This window comes from Podarcis gaigeae (genome assembly GCF_964106915.1).
Source record: "Podarcis gaigeae genome assembly, chromosome: 16".
Lineage (NCBI taxonomy): Eukaryota > Metazoa > Chordata > Lepidosauria > Squamata > Lacertidae > Podarcis > Podarcis gaigeae.
This window is the reverse complement of record NC_139693.1, coordinates 12,985,288-12,999,813: the sequence shown is the minus strand read 5'-3', so window position 1 is coordinate 12,999,813 and position 14,526 is coordinate 12,985,288. Positions and strand designations below refer to the sequence as shown.

Sequence of the window (14,526 nt, the reverse complement as noted above, 5' to 3'; positions counted from 1 at the left end):
CTCTAAATCAAGAAGCTGGAGCCGTCTAATGTGTGTGTCTGGGCAGTCCTGCTATTAATGGTTCCTTTTATACCTCAGCTATTTTTATTGATGGCATGTGCACTACAGCCTGGCCAGCAAAACAGAGGTGCCTGGGGTTTATTTTGGTGTCACTGAATAATCTTCAAACATTTCATCGCCCATTTCCTCCTTGGCATAGTAGAAAACTTTGACGAGTGGGGGGAGCAGAAGTACTCTTGTTTAATTTTTTTAAAAAAAGAATGTTCTGAGGTATCTCTGGACCACTGGTGATTCCTGAAATGGCTCCATTAGCTGGCAGGAGGTCTTGTTAGAAAGCTCCCAGCTTACTTGATTTCTTTTTTAAATTGTGTTCCTAGTCCTCAGGGTTTCAAGCACATATTTGTCTCAGAATGCCAAAAGGTCACAAATATGCAACCAAATGCAAAGGAAGCCCAAATTGCTACATTTTTAAAATGAGCACTTTTTAATTTACAAAACCGGTGTTGTTTGTCTTCAACATTACTGAGTAGTATGCCAGAATTCCCTGTTTAGAGATGGGAACTGAGGCTGAGAATATGTAACTTGAGCGTATGTTTCCACGCAGAAGGTCCCCAGGAGCAGTCTCTAGATACGGTTGGGAAACACTCCCTGGAGAGCTGCTGCCAGTTAGTGTAGACAATACTGAGCTAGACAGACCAGTGGCCTGACTCTGTATAAGGCAGATTTCTTGGTCCAACTCATTGGTTGCACCACACACTCTTGTTTGTGGATGTTTTGGCACTTGGGATTTCTGATCCTATGACAAAGTTTGTAAAAAAAATTATTTAAGAGCTCAAATTCTTCCACATTTTAGTGTACAACTTTAAGAAGAGAATTTGTTCAGAGGGCTCGAACAATTTGCTTGTACAATTGCTGAATTGTAAATTCAGATGCTCTTAAATATTAGTGGGATCCCTGTCTTACCTTGTACGTGAGTGGCGAATATAGCACAACTCATTGGCCTGTGTATCATAAGCAAATTACCTTTTTATGTCTGGCTACCTGGTTGTTACTTTCGTTTCAGCGTTTAAGCCTTTGATTCAGAAACTCTTCATTACTTCCTGTCTGGTGTATGCTATTCTTCATTTTTTAAAAAAATACTTCGAAGTGTCACAAGGCCCCAGATACTGCATGCTATCTGCCCAGAAAGTTTAGAAATACCCCTCAGGTACTTATTTACGTTCCTTTATCATTTGTTATGGGGAACAACATATCCCATTGGCTCAGTGATGGAACATGTTTGCAGTGTTAGAAACTGAGATATGAAAGCTAGGAGCTAAATGGCACCTTAGACCTAGGTTATGGGCGCTACAACGGAATGTCTAGGAACACGTTTTTCCTTCCACTCTGCAGTTTTAATCTGATATTTTAGGAACAGTACTGCGCCCAGAGCTCAGAAACTGCGTGTGCTAATGAAATTCCCTGTCGCAAAATGCACCTAGAACAATGGAAATTTCAAATATGGCATGTTTGTCACATGCAAAAGGTCCCAGTCCAATCTCCAGCATCTTTGGTAAGAATGGAAAATGGCTCTTGCCTTGAACCCTGGAGAGTCACTGCCCATCATTGTAAACCAGGCAGTACTGAGCTAGATGAACCAATGAACTCTCTGTAAGGTACTTTCCTATGTTCCAGGTCATATTTTGATATTGATCTTGGATGTGTTATAGCCGTGTACTGCTGTTTGCCATCCCCATGTTAAATGTGGTTGAAGGCGGCAGTAGTCATATGAACCTAAGAAGGGCCTGCTCAAATATGGCCAGTGGCCCATCTGGTCCAGCACCCTGTTCCCACAGTGGCCAACCAGATGCCTATGGGAAACCCGCAAGCAGGATCCCCTCCTGCTGTTTCCAGCAACTGCCTCCAACCATGGAAGCAGAGCATAGTCATCATGGCTAGTAGCCATCAGTAGCCTTCTGCATGATACTGTGCATCCTCAGTGAGAAAATCAGGAATAAATGGTCAACTTCTTTGAAAGACAGCATTTCCACCATTGCAGGAGTCCAGCAGCAGTGACTGCATTCTCATGTTACCATGGTTTGGTGGCGCTACATGGATGAGCTCAAGCAAAGCATTGGGCTTGTGTGTTGCCTCCTTCAGGAGGAGGATTTTTGCTGAGTTTTGTTTTTCTTTTTATTGGTGTCATGTTTGGTTCCAAGGTTTAAAGCAGGGGTCAGCAAGGTTTATCTTGCCTGGGCCGGTTCGGTCCCACTGAGATCCCTCCTTGGTTGGATCGCTTCCGCCCGCAATTTTCGCTGTCTGTGCGTGCACAGATGCAATTTTCGGCGTCTGCATCTGTGCAGATGTGATTTTCAGCATCTGCGCATGTGAAGACGTGATTTTCAGTGCTGCATAAGCGAGTCCCCGCGCTGCGCCGGTTTAGCACAGCGTGTGAGCTGGCAACTGAGTTCAGAGGTGGCTCATGGGCCGGTCAAACGACTTCCGCGGACTTCTTCTGACCCATGTGCCCTAGGTTGCTGACCCCTGGTTTAAAGCAAACACCAGTAATATTTTTTCCATTAACAAGCCAACTTCAAACCATGGGTTATGAAGCTGGTTTGGGTTTTAAATTCCTGGTACAAAGATAAGGCCAAGCTTGAGGTTCTTTAAAAACTGAAAGGAAACTCAGCAGAAGTCTTCCAGCCATCTGAGAGGAGGCTAGGAGTACTCTGGGGCTATGCATTGCTTGTGTTAGTTGAGTCTCATCTACATAACCCTAAACCTTGGTCTAGGGTTGCGTGCAAACGTGGGTTGTATAGGAGTTGGGTGTTCAGTCAAGGATTGTACAAGGAGGCCCCACATGAAGGGAGTGGAATGCCATAGAGCATGCCCCAGAATCTTCTGCTGCTCTGTGCAGAGGTGTGTGTTTCCAGATAGCCTGGTGCAGAAAAGGTAAGAATTTCTTGAAAACTGGTGGAATAGAGCTGTTCTCTCTCACGAATGCTTCACATCAGCTGCTGTGACGCTGTCATGCTTGACCGAGAAGGAAGGAGCCCATCTGTATACCCTTGAGGGCATAGGAGTGGTGCGTTTGCGTGAGAGTTAAACTGAAGTTTGATCTGCCCATGCTCATCGCCCGTATAAGGTTTGGGGGGGGGGCTGGACATTTTTTTCCTCCTGGCAGCCTTCCAGGGAGCAGTTTGAAATGGAGTTGAAGAGGACAATATGGCTGAGCCTAGAAGGAAGAACGTGTGTGACCATTTGGGATGGAAAGGACGGTTGATGGCACATAGGGTGAAGTGGAAACGGTAGCTGTGAGAGAGGGGAAGCAATGAGCTGTGCAGACTACTGAAGGCAGAGACCAGGGTTGGAAGCTTTCCAGGCTCATGGTTGCCTGGGCATCTAAAAGAAATTGTTGCTGGCACTTAAGAATTTGAAATATTCATGTGGGGCTGACGATGTTTTCTCCATAACCACAAGCGCCAGGGATGTCCTCCTTAAAAGAGAGTCGAATGGCATTAGCTTTTATTTTATTTTTAGTGGAGAAATCATGAGTGGGTTAATTCTGAAGCCTCTTGAGTTCTCTCTATTGCTTGGCTAGCATTCTTTACTCCCGACCACATTATCTCCAGTGACATGTTTTGCTTCTCAACAACTTTTGCTGCTGTTATCAGGGACTCGAAGGTCACAGGCTCACGCTGACCAGGAGAGCTCTGCGGCAGTGTCATATTCCGTGATGACCATGACGTGGTGGTGAAAATATGGTTATTTCATATAAGATGGAGTTTAAGGAAGGGTCATGGCTCATTTCACATCACCTACCCAGATCCCTCCCAAGTGAGGTTTTTTTGGCACCCCTTTGCCTTGTAAACAAGTTGCCCCAGAGCATGCTCATGAGTGGCTCTTATCTTTAAGTAGAGTACTGGTGTCAGACTTTGAGATACTGCAAATCTTTTGGCCAGTTAAAGGCGTCCTGGCGGAAGGCTGGAGATCGTTGCCGAAATGTGACTGAATAGCACAGATGACTTTGGGGTTGTGATCAGTGTAGATGAGAGGCCTTATCTGCTGAAGTTAGTGAATGCATATTTGATATAACTTTTAATAATATGTGTATGTGTGTTGCTGTAGTGGGTTGTGTGTGAATACCTTTTTTTAAAAAGCATCACATACCTGATGAAACCTGTTTCTCATCCCATTGGTGGGACTGAGAGCTAGCAGCTTCCCAAGCTGCCTAATCTATTTATGTCAGAGGATGGATTTGAACACAGGATGCTCTGGCTTGGATTCTTAGATGCTGCCCTGTGCTGGTAGCAAAAAGCAGGGCTACCAGTTGAAAACCTCAGTGGTACACAGCCTGTCTCATTTCCTTGTGTCTCGTTGGTACTAATTACTGTGCAGGCACCTTCTAGCAGAGCACCTTGTTGCTCCTGTTCTGTGCAGCATGGAAAAGCACTTGTCTTGTGTCCCAGATACCATGGTGTGTGTGTTTGTGTCCATGTCCGGATGGCAGATGGGGCAGTTGTGGTTCCATGCCTTGGAGCGTTAATGGGGAATAATGAGGCTGCTTTTCCTGAGAGCTATAAACAACTGGAAGCCACTGAATCTATTCTCTGGCACACCCTGCTGCGTGACTCTCTTTTTTGGACTTGGATTTATTTTTTATTTTTATTTTTTTGGCCTGCTTCCTAATTGTGCTTGGCTCTGTGGAGAGTCCCTGGAATTGCAGCATAAACCCTGCTTGGCTTGGCTTCACAGTGAGATGGTGAGCAGAGATACTTTTGGAGCATCCCAAGGTATGTGGTGTCTGCAGTGCACCAAATATGTTTCTGTCTGCAAGATGCATTATCATGAAACTGCTAGGAGGCACAGCTGGGTAAGGCTGGGCATGTGCTCCAAGGTTAGCTCAGATTTAATGAAACTGTGGTCCATCTAGTCTAGCATTGTCTCCTTAGACTGGCAGCAGCTGTACAACATATCAGGTGGGGGGTCTTCTTCGTTACCGGCTACCCGACCCATTTCAGTGGAGTTGCTAGAGAGTGACCCTGTGTTCATACATGTTAGAAGTCATGTGCCACTGAGCCATGGTGTTATGGAAGTTACTAGGAATTTCCAGGAGCAACTATTTTAGGGTTCTATCCTTTGTTCTGATACTCAAGAGCTGAAGGTGCTAAAAACCCAGAGGTTAGTAGGCAGATGATGCCTGCCTTAAGAGAGAGACAGAGAGACTCTGACTCCTAACAGTTTTGTAACTGCACTTGTACTTCAAGTCTCTTCCTGGAGAATTCCACCATCCATTTTTAAAGATGCACGTTAATCATTGTCATTGCAACAGAGAAGGTGAAATCAGCCATTTGAAAGGAACTGGAAAGAGCTTCTCTTTGGGCATCATGAGGGCGGTTGCCCTTCACAGACAGTCATTGCTCCCCATTGATTTCAGGGTCCAGTTCTTCTGCAAGTACTCTTTCCTTCTAAGTGCACTGTTGAGCACTTAGAGAGAACAGCTTAAGCCAGCTTTGGAGTGATAGTCTCACTTGAGCTGTCTTCTGTTTAACCAGCTGAATTTGATTTTCATCAGGTCAATTAGTACAATTTCATTGTTGATCTCAATATTGCCTCACTGGTAATCATTTGGAACCTAGATTATTGGATTGCTGGGTTCCTTTCTGGGCTACAAGGGTGTCTGCTTGAATTTCACTGCGTGTCTGCCTTGCTTTCATGCTGTTTGGTTGTGCTATTCTACAACATTTAATTTTTAGCTTAATAGCGTCTCCTTGATTGTCCCACATTCAAACAACAAGGGCACATTGAGAGGCAAAGTTGGTGGGCCACAGCTATGACTGTAGAACCGTCTCCTTCTACAAGCCTGCCTGTAAATACTTTCCAGAACAGCTATGCAGCTTTCTTATTTGGGCTGGAATTAAACAGTCAGCAGTAAGCAGGTATGGACTAAGTTTAATGAGGTGGTCTGTATAGTCTGACTCTTTTTATTACTGTTGTAACTTGCCCTAGCCCTTGGGAAATTGTAAGATGGAATTTGGAACAGAATAAATAAACACTCACAAGCAAGTTCTGTTTAGGACAGGAGTGGGAAACCTGTGGCCCTTCAGATGTTTCTAGACTTAAGCTCCTGTCCGTCCCAGACAGCCAACTGTCGGGGATGATGGGACTTGTAGTCCAGCAAGATCTGGAAGGCCACAGGTTCCCTGTCCCTGCTTTACAGGCACAAATGACTGACACACATGTATGGACAAGCACTCTACTGAAAATGTGTGGACTAATCACTTTTGCAGACCTGTTTGCAAGGCTAGTTACTTTTAGCAGCCCACAGCATCCATGGAGGTGCCAGAAAGAGAGAGAAAGTCAGATTTGCTGCTGTCTCTGTTTGCTGCGATCCAAGGGAGAACTGCAGAGCTGGCAAGCGGCCTGGTGTGCAGTTAATCTTGTGGCGCATACGAAGTTGTCCATGTCTCCCCCACCCCCCTCTTTCTTCTCAGTTAATTTCTACAGTACTGGGGTCTTGCCAGCTTAAACGTAGAACCACTTAACCACAGAAGTAACAGTGTGCACAGCTATAAATATGATGGCTTGAACTGGTGCCTAGTTGGGCTCCCCCCCCCCCCCCCCCGCCCCCAGCTTAGAAGCATTCATTCCTTTTGGCCTTGTGTGAAAACACCAGAGGTCTCTAGGCCTGTACCCAAACAAAGGGGTTGAGCCTTACGGGCATATTGCCATGCTACTGGTGATGGGGGAATAAAGTCACAACGCCAACAGTTTTTGGGTCAAAAAAAGGGCAGCAGGAGTGTCCTGAAGGACAGTAAAGCCTGGGAACAACTTACCCAAAAATATCAGAGGCCATCTGTAAAATTCCAACCAGAATGCTTTCAGGCATTTGTTATATAGCACACATCAAATGCTCAGAGCACTTAATATGTTTCTCAGTGATCCTTTCAGCACTAGAGCAGTTTTCCTATTTGGGGTGGGCCTTAGCTCAGTGGTAAACTTACCTGCTTTAAACATGGGACATTTGACACGCAGGTTCTCATACCTTCGGTAGGATTGGGGGCCAGCTTATGCAGAAGATCCTGGAGAGCAGCTGCCAATTAGATCAGGCAATATTGGGATAGAATGAGCAACCAGTGATCTAACTTGATTTAATAAAGCTTCTCATGTACCAGTATATTGCATATATACCATATGTAATAAATACAGTTGGAGGGCTGAGGCTGAGACCATAGTTTTGAACATAATAACAAATTATGGTTTGGTGATATGAGAATGAACCTGAAAAGAGCCTCAGGCTCTCACCCTCCCTTCTCCCTTTGCCTGCTCTCATTCATTTCTGCTTAATCTTCTGCAAACCACAATTTGCTGTTGTGTTCAAACTGATAAACTCTGGTTTGTGCTTGTGTTGTAAACCAGGGTTTGAATCCTGACCTTCAGGGCAAACGCAAGCTGTAGTTTGCTGGTTTGGCTATAACAGCATACTCTGACGTAGCTGTAACTGGGTAGGAACTGTTTAAGCAATCCTGAGACTCCTCCCAGGCTTGTTCTCATAGTAGCACCAAACTGGTTTGGCATTACCTCTAAATTGAGCCAGTGATTCTGTGGACAAGTGAGGTTTTCACACAGGGACTTCCTGCCCCTTGCTCTAAACTGCAACACAGTTTCTCAGGTGTGTGTTTGTGTGTGTGTGTTTGTTTTAGGAAACTCCCAGCTTGGATGTCCTGGTGTTGCTTTTGAGTTCAGTTATAGGCTTGAATCTTCCCATGTTGATGTGGAGATGCTACTGCCTTTGAAGCTCTCTCTCCCTGGGGGGGGGGGGTAATTGTGCACAAAGGAGTGGAAGAGGGCTTTGCACAAATAGGGAGTTGCCACTCTGGTGGGGAGTGGTGGGGAGGATATCTTTGCTGCTTATGCTCTGGCAGCAGAACCCTGGGCGAGGAGCTACTGATTATGCAGGGTGAGTCAACAGAGATTCCAGACAGTTGTCTCTGCTTAACCTGCCCTCCCTGAGGTAACCTGTCCTTATGAATTCTGTATCCTGCAGCCAGATTTCACTCAGAGGTGTTATATTTTTATTTTAGAGGTTCCCTTCCCATCCCCTCTAGGAACTGACTAGCCTAAGAGTGGATGCCATCTTCAAAACATATGCAAAAAATAATAATAATATGTGTGTGGATTGGGGGGGGTGTTGCCTGTTTTCGAACTACAGCCTGTTCTCAGAAAAGTAGGTGCAAGTTAGCTGAAGGGGGATCAAGCTCTTTATTCGGCTGTGGTAGTTAGTACAGCAGAGTGCTTAAATGCTGTTTAATCCACATTACCTGGCCTTGAATATATTCCATGGTTGGGACATAGAAAATGAATGGGTGGAGATCAGGGAGTTGGAGCTGGATGACTCCAGAAAGGGTCCTAGAGAACTGGGGGAGAAGAGCTGGGACCCCATAAAGTGTTCCGCCCGGAGAAGCCTCCAGTGGGCTGGAAGGTGAAGAGTTGGATCCTGGGGAGGGATCGAACACACTGTTAGAAGAGTGTTCTGCCCACAAGACTCTGGATATCCCAAGTCTAATGCCTCCTACAAAGGAGCCGCCTCCAGCCATTGAGGACATCCTCCTTTCTGGGAAAGCATCTGAGAGTCTAATGCCAAGCTGGCTCTCACTCCGCCCCCATCTCCAAGGACTGGCAGTGTCATTGCAAACAAGCTTTGCAAAGCCAGCCTACTGGAAGGAGAGCTTGTTTGATTCCTGCATTGCAGGTGGTTGGACTAGATGACCCTTGTGGTCCCTTTCCAACTCTACAATTCTTTGATTGCCTAGTGCCAAGACTTATATTTGCTGTTAGAGAAATGGTTTGACTTGTGCTTAGTCAGGTATTCCAGTCTCTGATTTACCTGCTGAACTCATGCTTTGTAACCTTACTTCAGTTCATTACTCTGTCCTCAACAGGAATAGTGTTAAGGGTTAGCATTCTTTGCCCTGCCATGAGAGCCTGGGCATTTGCTTTATTTGGAGCATTAAACCCCCCCCCCCCCACAAATGTATCCCTCCTCTCATTTATCCAAAGTGAATGTGAAGTGGCTTAAAATTCATGATGACATGATAAATAACAGTAATACAACAGCAATGGCACTAGAACGGATAATCTTCTTTTCAGTAGAGACAAAAAAACATGGCTGCCGTCTCAGGAACAGCAACCAGCAGCAATTGAATCCTTGGTAAGAAAGGAGAGCTTGCTACATGCTCTTTTTGAATGAGAGGGGTTGTTTTGCCAAACTTCTTTTGTAAGGCAGGCCAATGTAAGGACTTGGATCAGTTGGTGCAACTACTGAGAAGGTCCCACACAGGTGAGTGCCTGCTGACCTTTATTTGGTAATGACACCTTGGGTGTGGGATGGAGCACACAGAGGGACACACCCAGAACAAGGTGATCCTTAAGCTCCAGCTTAGTGGTAGAGCATCTGCTTTGCATATAGAAGGTCTCAGGTTCAATTCCCAGTGGCAAATCCAGGTAGGGCTGGGAAAGACTGCCAGTATAAGGAACCTTCCTATGGCCAAAGCCGTGGGTTTTGTGGAGGGATTTGCAAGCATGGGAGGTGGGCAGCCAGGGAATATGGGCAACTCAATTCAAGAGCAGAGTTTCTTCTGTGGTTCTGATTAACACCATGCTGATTTTTTTTTTTTAATCAGTCTGTTTCTTTATTGTTTCGGTGGTGGCATTATAGTCTTTATTTCAATGTATGTGGTGGTGGTTCAGCGTGTAGGCCGCCTCCTGCATGGATATATGTGGTGCAGAATGCGGCATATTAATAAAATAAAAAGAGCAAGGTGGTGATTTGGATTGTGTTACCTGGCCCTGACTCTTGCTTGGACCTATTAATGAAAGAAGAGCAGCACGTTCAGGGAGGTGAGGGGAGAGGGAGGAATTCCCTTTCTTCTAAAGCAGGCATAGGGAAATTCTGCCCTCCAGCTGTTTTGGGACTACTACTCCCATCATCCCTAGCTAACAGGACCAGTGGTCAGGGATGATGGGAATTGTAGTCTCAAAACATCTGGAGGGCCGAGTTTGCCTATGCCTGTTCTAAAGGCAGCAAAGCTGGATAGAATCAAACTGCTCTCAGAAGCAAACCTTCCTGCTTCCCACCAAATCAGTCTTCCTTGTCATTTGTGTTGCCGGTGTGCTGACTTCCCCCCTCTCCACCCCTCACCGCCTCCTGTCTCTCTTCCTCATCAGGAGTGTATCCCTCTGGGCTTCACGTGAGCCATGTGGATGAAGGAGAAGTGCTCCACGCACTCTGTGGGTGCTACAAAGAATTGCTGCTTAATGCAGGGGGGGGGGGAGAATCCCAGTGGGAGGGAAAATGGAGCTTACCAGAGGAAGCTTATAGCTAACCACAGAAGTGGAAGGTTGTTTTGGAGGGGATGGGGGTGGAGAGAATAGAGAGGGAGAACATATGCCAAATGCTAGGATGAGTGCCGAATAAAAGTTCATATTCTTAGCTGCCTATTTTTAGCTTTTCTTCTCAGATGCAGATGGGGGCAGTTTGCGTCAATTTTTCCACTATGGGAGGACCTCCATTTTCTGGACTTGGATTTACCTGCTTTTGGCCACATTAAGTTTATTCAATTCTCTTCCTCCAGCCATTTAAGGGAGGAGGTCAGATTTCATTTTGTTTTATTCCTTGCATTTTTTATCCTGCCTTTCTCTCTAAGGTGTTAATGGTGGCATAAATGGCCTTCCTTTTATCCTCCAACAGCCCTATGAAGGAGGTTAAGTGCTTTTGCCCCACCTTAGCACAGCCTTCCCCACCTCAGTGCCCTTCAGATGATTTTAGACTATGATTTCCATCATCCTTTTAAATATGTAAACTGCCCTGAGATGTGTGGTTGAAGGGCGGTATACAGATTTTAACAACAACAACAATCCCTGAACATTGGCTATGCTGTCTTTGGGTGATGGGCTACCCAAAATATCTGGAGGGCACCTGGTTGGGAAAGGTTAAATTAGTGTTTCTTGGATACTATTTACATGAAAATATTCCAATATTAAGCATACAATTTGGAGAACTTTTCCTGGGTCACCTTTTGTTGAACTGACACAAGCTCACTTTGATAATCTGTCCCCATCACCATCTGACTTAGCTGTGAAGGTGAGGTTTGCTTATGATAAGGCTTCCTTCCACTCCCACAGTGAGTGACTTTGCTTGCCTGCTTTCCTATTTAAAACAGTAATTGGGGGCCATGGACAAAAAAGCAGGCAAAATAATACATGTTTTAGCCATGTTGCTCCTTTTCCTTATTGGAAAGCATCTCAAATACACAAGACATCACAACTAGCTTAGGGAAACTAATGTGTGACTTGGGGGCATTACTCATCAAATCTCCTACAGTAGATGACAAAAAAGGGATCTTTTCAGTTGACTGGTATGCAGGAGCCTTTCCTGGGAATATTTTAGTGCTTTGGTAATGCCCATTGAAGGTGGTGAGCAGAAGGAAGCCTTCAGCTTTGACTCTCCAACCCTAAAGTGGCTTTATTTTTTCTGTGTGGTCACTGCGCTCACCTTTCTAGAATAGCCTTCAACAAGAACATGCTCACTTATTTAGGTTGAGAGAGTTGGCATCTGGGTGGTAGGCTTAGATATACTTTCAAATCTCAGGGCTGTTCTATGCCTCAGCTGAGGCACAGGTTACCCATTCAGCACAGGCTGCAGAGACTGGTGCCATCCCAGCCTGCGTCTCCCATACCATGCTAATACTTGCTCCCTGACTCATACAGTGGTACCTCGGGTTAAGTACTTAATTCGTTCCGGAGGTCCGTTCTTAACCTGAAACTGTTCTTAACCTGAAGCACCACTTTAGCTAATGGGGCCTCCTGCTACCGCCACACCGCTGGAGCACGATTTCTGTTCTCATCCTGAAGCAAAGTTCTTAACCCGAGGTACTATTTCTGGGTTAGCGGAGTCTGTAACCTGAAGCGTATGTAACCTGAAGCGTATGTAACCTGAGGTACCACTGTATAAGAGAAATCGCCCATGTGAACGGAGAATGCAAGACAAGCCTACTGTAATGTGGGTGTCCAAGCTGTGGAATGCTCTGCTGTGTGGGAGATTCTGTCAGCCACTGCTCTCTTTGGCCATAGGCACCAATGAAAACTAATTTATTTGGACACATTGTTGCATTGGGTGTTCTTTCTGTTTATGGTTGTTGCTGCTGTTTTGTTTTCATGATGGCAGTTTTTTGTTTGATTATGATTTGCTAATATTGAGGGATCCTGTTTTAGGACAGAAAGGTGGGACATAGTGGAATACAATCACACTAAGGCCCTGGGCCCATGAAGGCTGAATGTGTATAACACTTGGCTTCCTGGGACACCTGAACCCGGGATCCTGATTAGTTAAGCCAGAATTCATAAGCCAGCAAGAAACCACAGTTTAAGGCTGTCTAGCAATCCTGGCAACAAACCAGGATCCTGGATTCAGATGTCATGGGAAGCCAAGCTTAATTGTGACCTCTTGCTTTGATTTGGTGAAAAGCGGTGGCTCAGTGGTATAACATCTGCTTTGGATACAGAAGGTCCCAGGTTCAGTTTGCAGTGGCATCTCTTGGTTGGGCTGGAAATGCTCCCTGTCTGAAATCCTTGAGAGTCATTGCCGGCCAGTGTAGACAATACCGAGCTAGATGGACCATGACTCAGTATAAGGCAGCTTCTTGTGTTCCCACTCGTGCCAGGGGAGGAGTGAAGCAGGAACAGAAGAGCATTGTGCATCAGTGCACTGCTTGTCCACAACAAACATTGATCAGCCTGCATCCCGGGCTTGTTGTGATATGTTAACCCAGCCATTGTCTCATGACGTACTTGGCCAGTGGGGGACATACTTCTTTGAACAGGTCTTGTCTTCTCTCCCCCGCTGTCCATTTTAAAAAAATTAAATGGTGTATATATTGATTTATTTTATTTGAAAGAAAAAAGTACATACCAAAAAAATCTCACGCAGCAGAGACGCAGCAGATAAAGTACAAGTGTGTACACAAAGCATCACAGCATCTTATTCCTGTTGTAATATCACTGATATGCTGTCATACCACCATGAATGCAATATAACTTTAGACCTGATTTTAACTTTTAGCTGTTTTGTTAGTAACAACAACAAAATCATATCAATTACTGTCACATTCTCAACCAGTTTCACTTTATCCTCTGTACTTCATAGTAAATACATGAATTTCAAATAAGTTAAGCTCTCATTGTTGAATTGGTAGAGCCTTAGCCTCCTTTAAGTGTTGAGCAATTAAGATTCTAGCCGCAGCAAGAAAATAACTTATATCTGGGTTCCCATTGGTAAAATGGAAAAACAAATTTTCTTCTTTAAAGCATTGTCGGAAAGATAGAATAAGCAAGGAGATGTGTTTTCACTTAGGAAAGAAGGTGAATTGTGAAAGGAAACTGTAGCAGTGGTTCTTAGTGCTCTCTGGTGATCATTATGTTGTCAAAGGGGTGGGATTCCTGCATGATTTTTCCTTTGCAATTAGAATAAGCTCTGAAACAGGACAGCATTTTAGCATGAAGTTCGGAATTCCAATCCATTGATCAGACAAAAAACTGTTAATCAGTAACTTCAAATATTCCACACAGGAATATAAGAAGCTACCTTAAACAGACTCACCACTCAGCTTAGTATTCCCTGCAGTGACTATAGTTGCTCCCCAAGGTTTCGTGTGTTTCACCCTAGGGAGGCTTAACTGTGAGTCACAGGACTTTAGAGTCTACGGTATTTATTTATTTAGAATACATAGAGTTCTATGTATAGACAAAAATACCTAAGTAGTTTACAAAAATTGTAAAATGCCATAAATACAGTAAAATAATAAAAAACCTGAATCAGAATATATTCTATTTAGAAAATTTCTCCATGAGAGATCATTACCATTGTATGGGAAAATCATTCTGCTCTCGCTCGCTCTCTTATTTCATTCTCTGCTTCACACTTTCTTTGTTGGGGGGGGCGAAATTCCCCTGGTGAAAGGTGGAAGGCTGTCCTAGCTGAGTGTTTTCCTTGACATGCTACTTCTCAGGGATTTATTTAATTTTTATACAGATGATTCAGTTTATTCTATTATCTTTGTTTGTTCCAAATTTTATATCCCACTCTTCAGCCTGGAAGGCTCCCAGAGCGGCTTATATATATATATCAATAAAAATAACATTGTTCCTGCCCTTAAGCATATAGTCTAGAAACACACCACACAAAAGGAAAAGGGGATGAGAAGGAAAGAGGAAAACAAGATTGCTGAGGTACCAAGTTCTTACTGTTATAAGGCTCTTATAATAGCCAACTGGGAGAGAGAGGGTCTTCTCACCATTCAAAAGCAGTCCTTGTTGGGCTCCTGAGAAGCAGCCTGGTGAGCCCGCCTTTATGGAAGTGGCTGTAATGTAGACAAGTTGTTGGCCTTATAGGGTGAGACCTTGCTGGAATCTGCCAGTTTCTTGTCTCACCTGCAGTTCTGAAGTGGTACAGCCCAGAGACAGGTTGATTGTCTCTTCCCCACTCCCTGC

The 14,526-nt window shown here is 44.7% G+C and overlaps 1 protein-coding gene across 12 annotated transcripts in view; it reads left to right on the top strand.

The window, feature by feature from the left end:
- Positions 1-14,526, top strand: part of MARK2 (microtubule affinity regulating kinase 2) — a 112,008-nt gene that overhangs the window by 32,547 nt on the left and 64,935 nt on the right. The window lies entirely within an intron of this gene.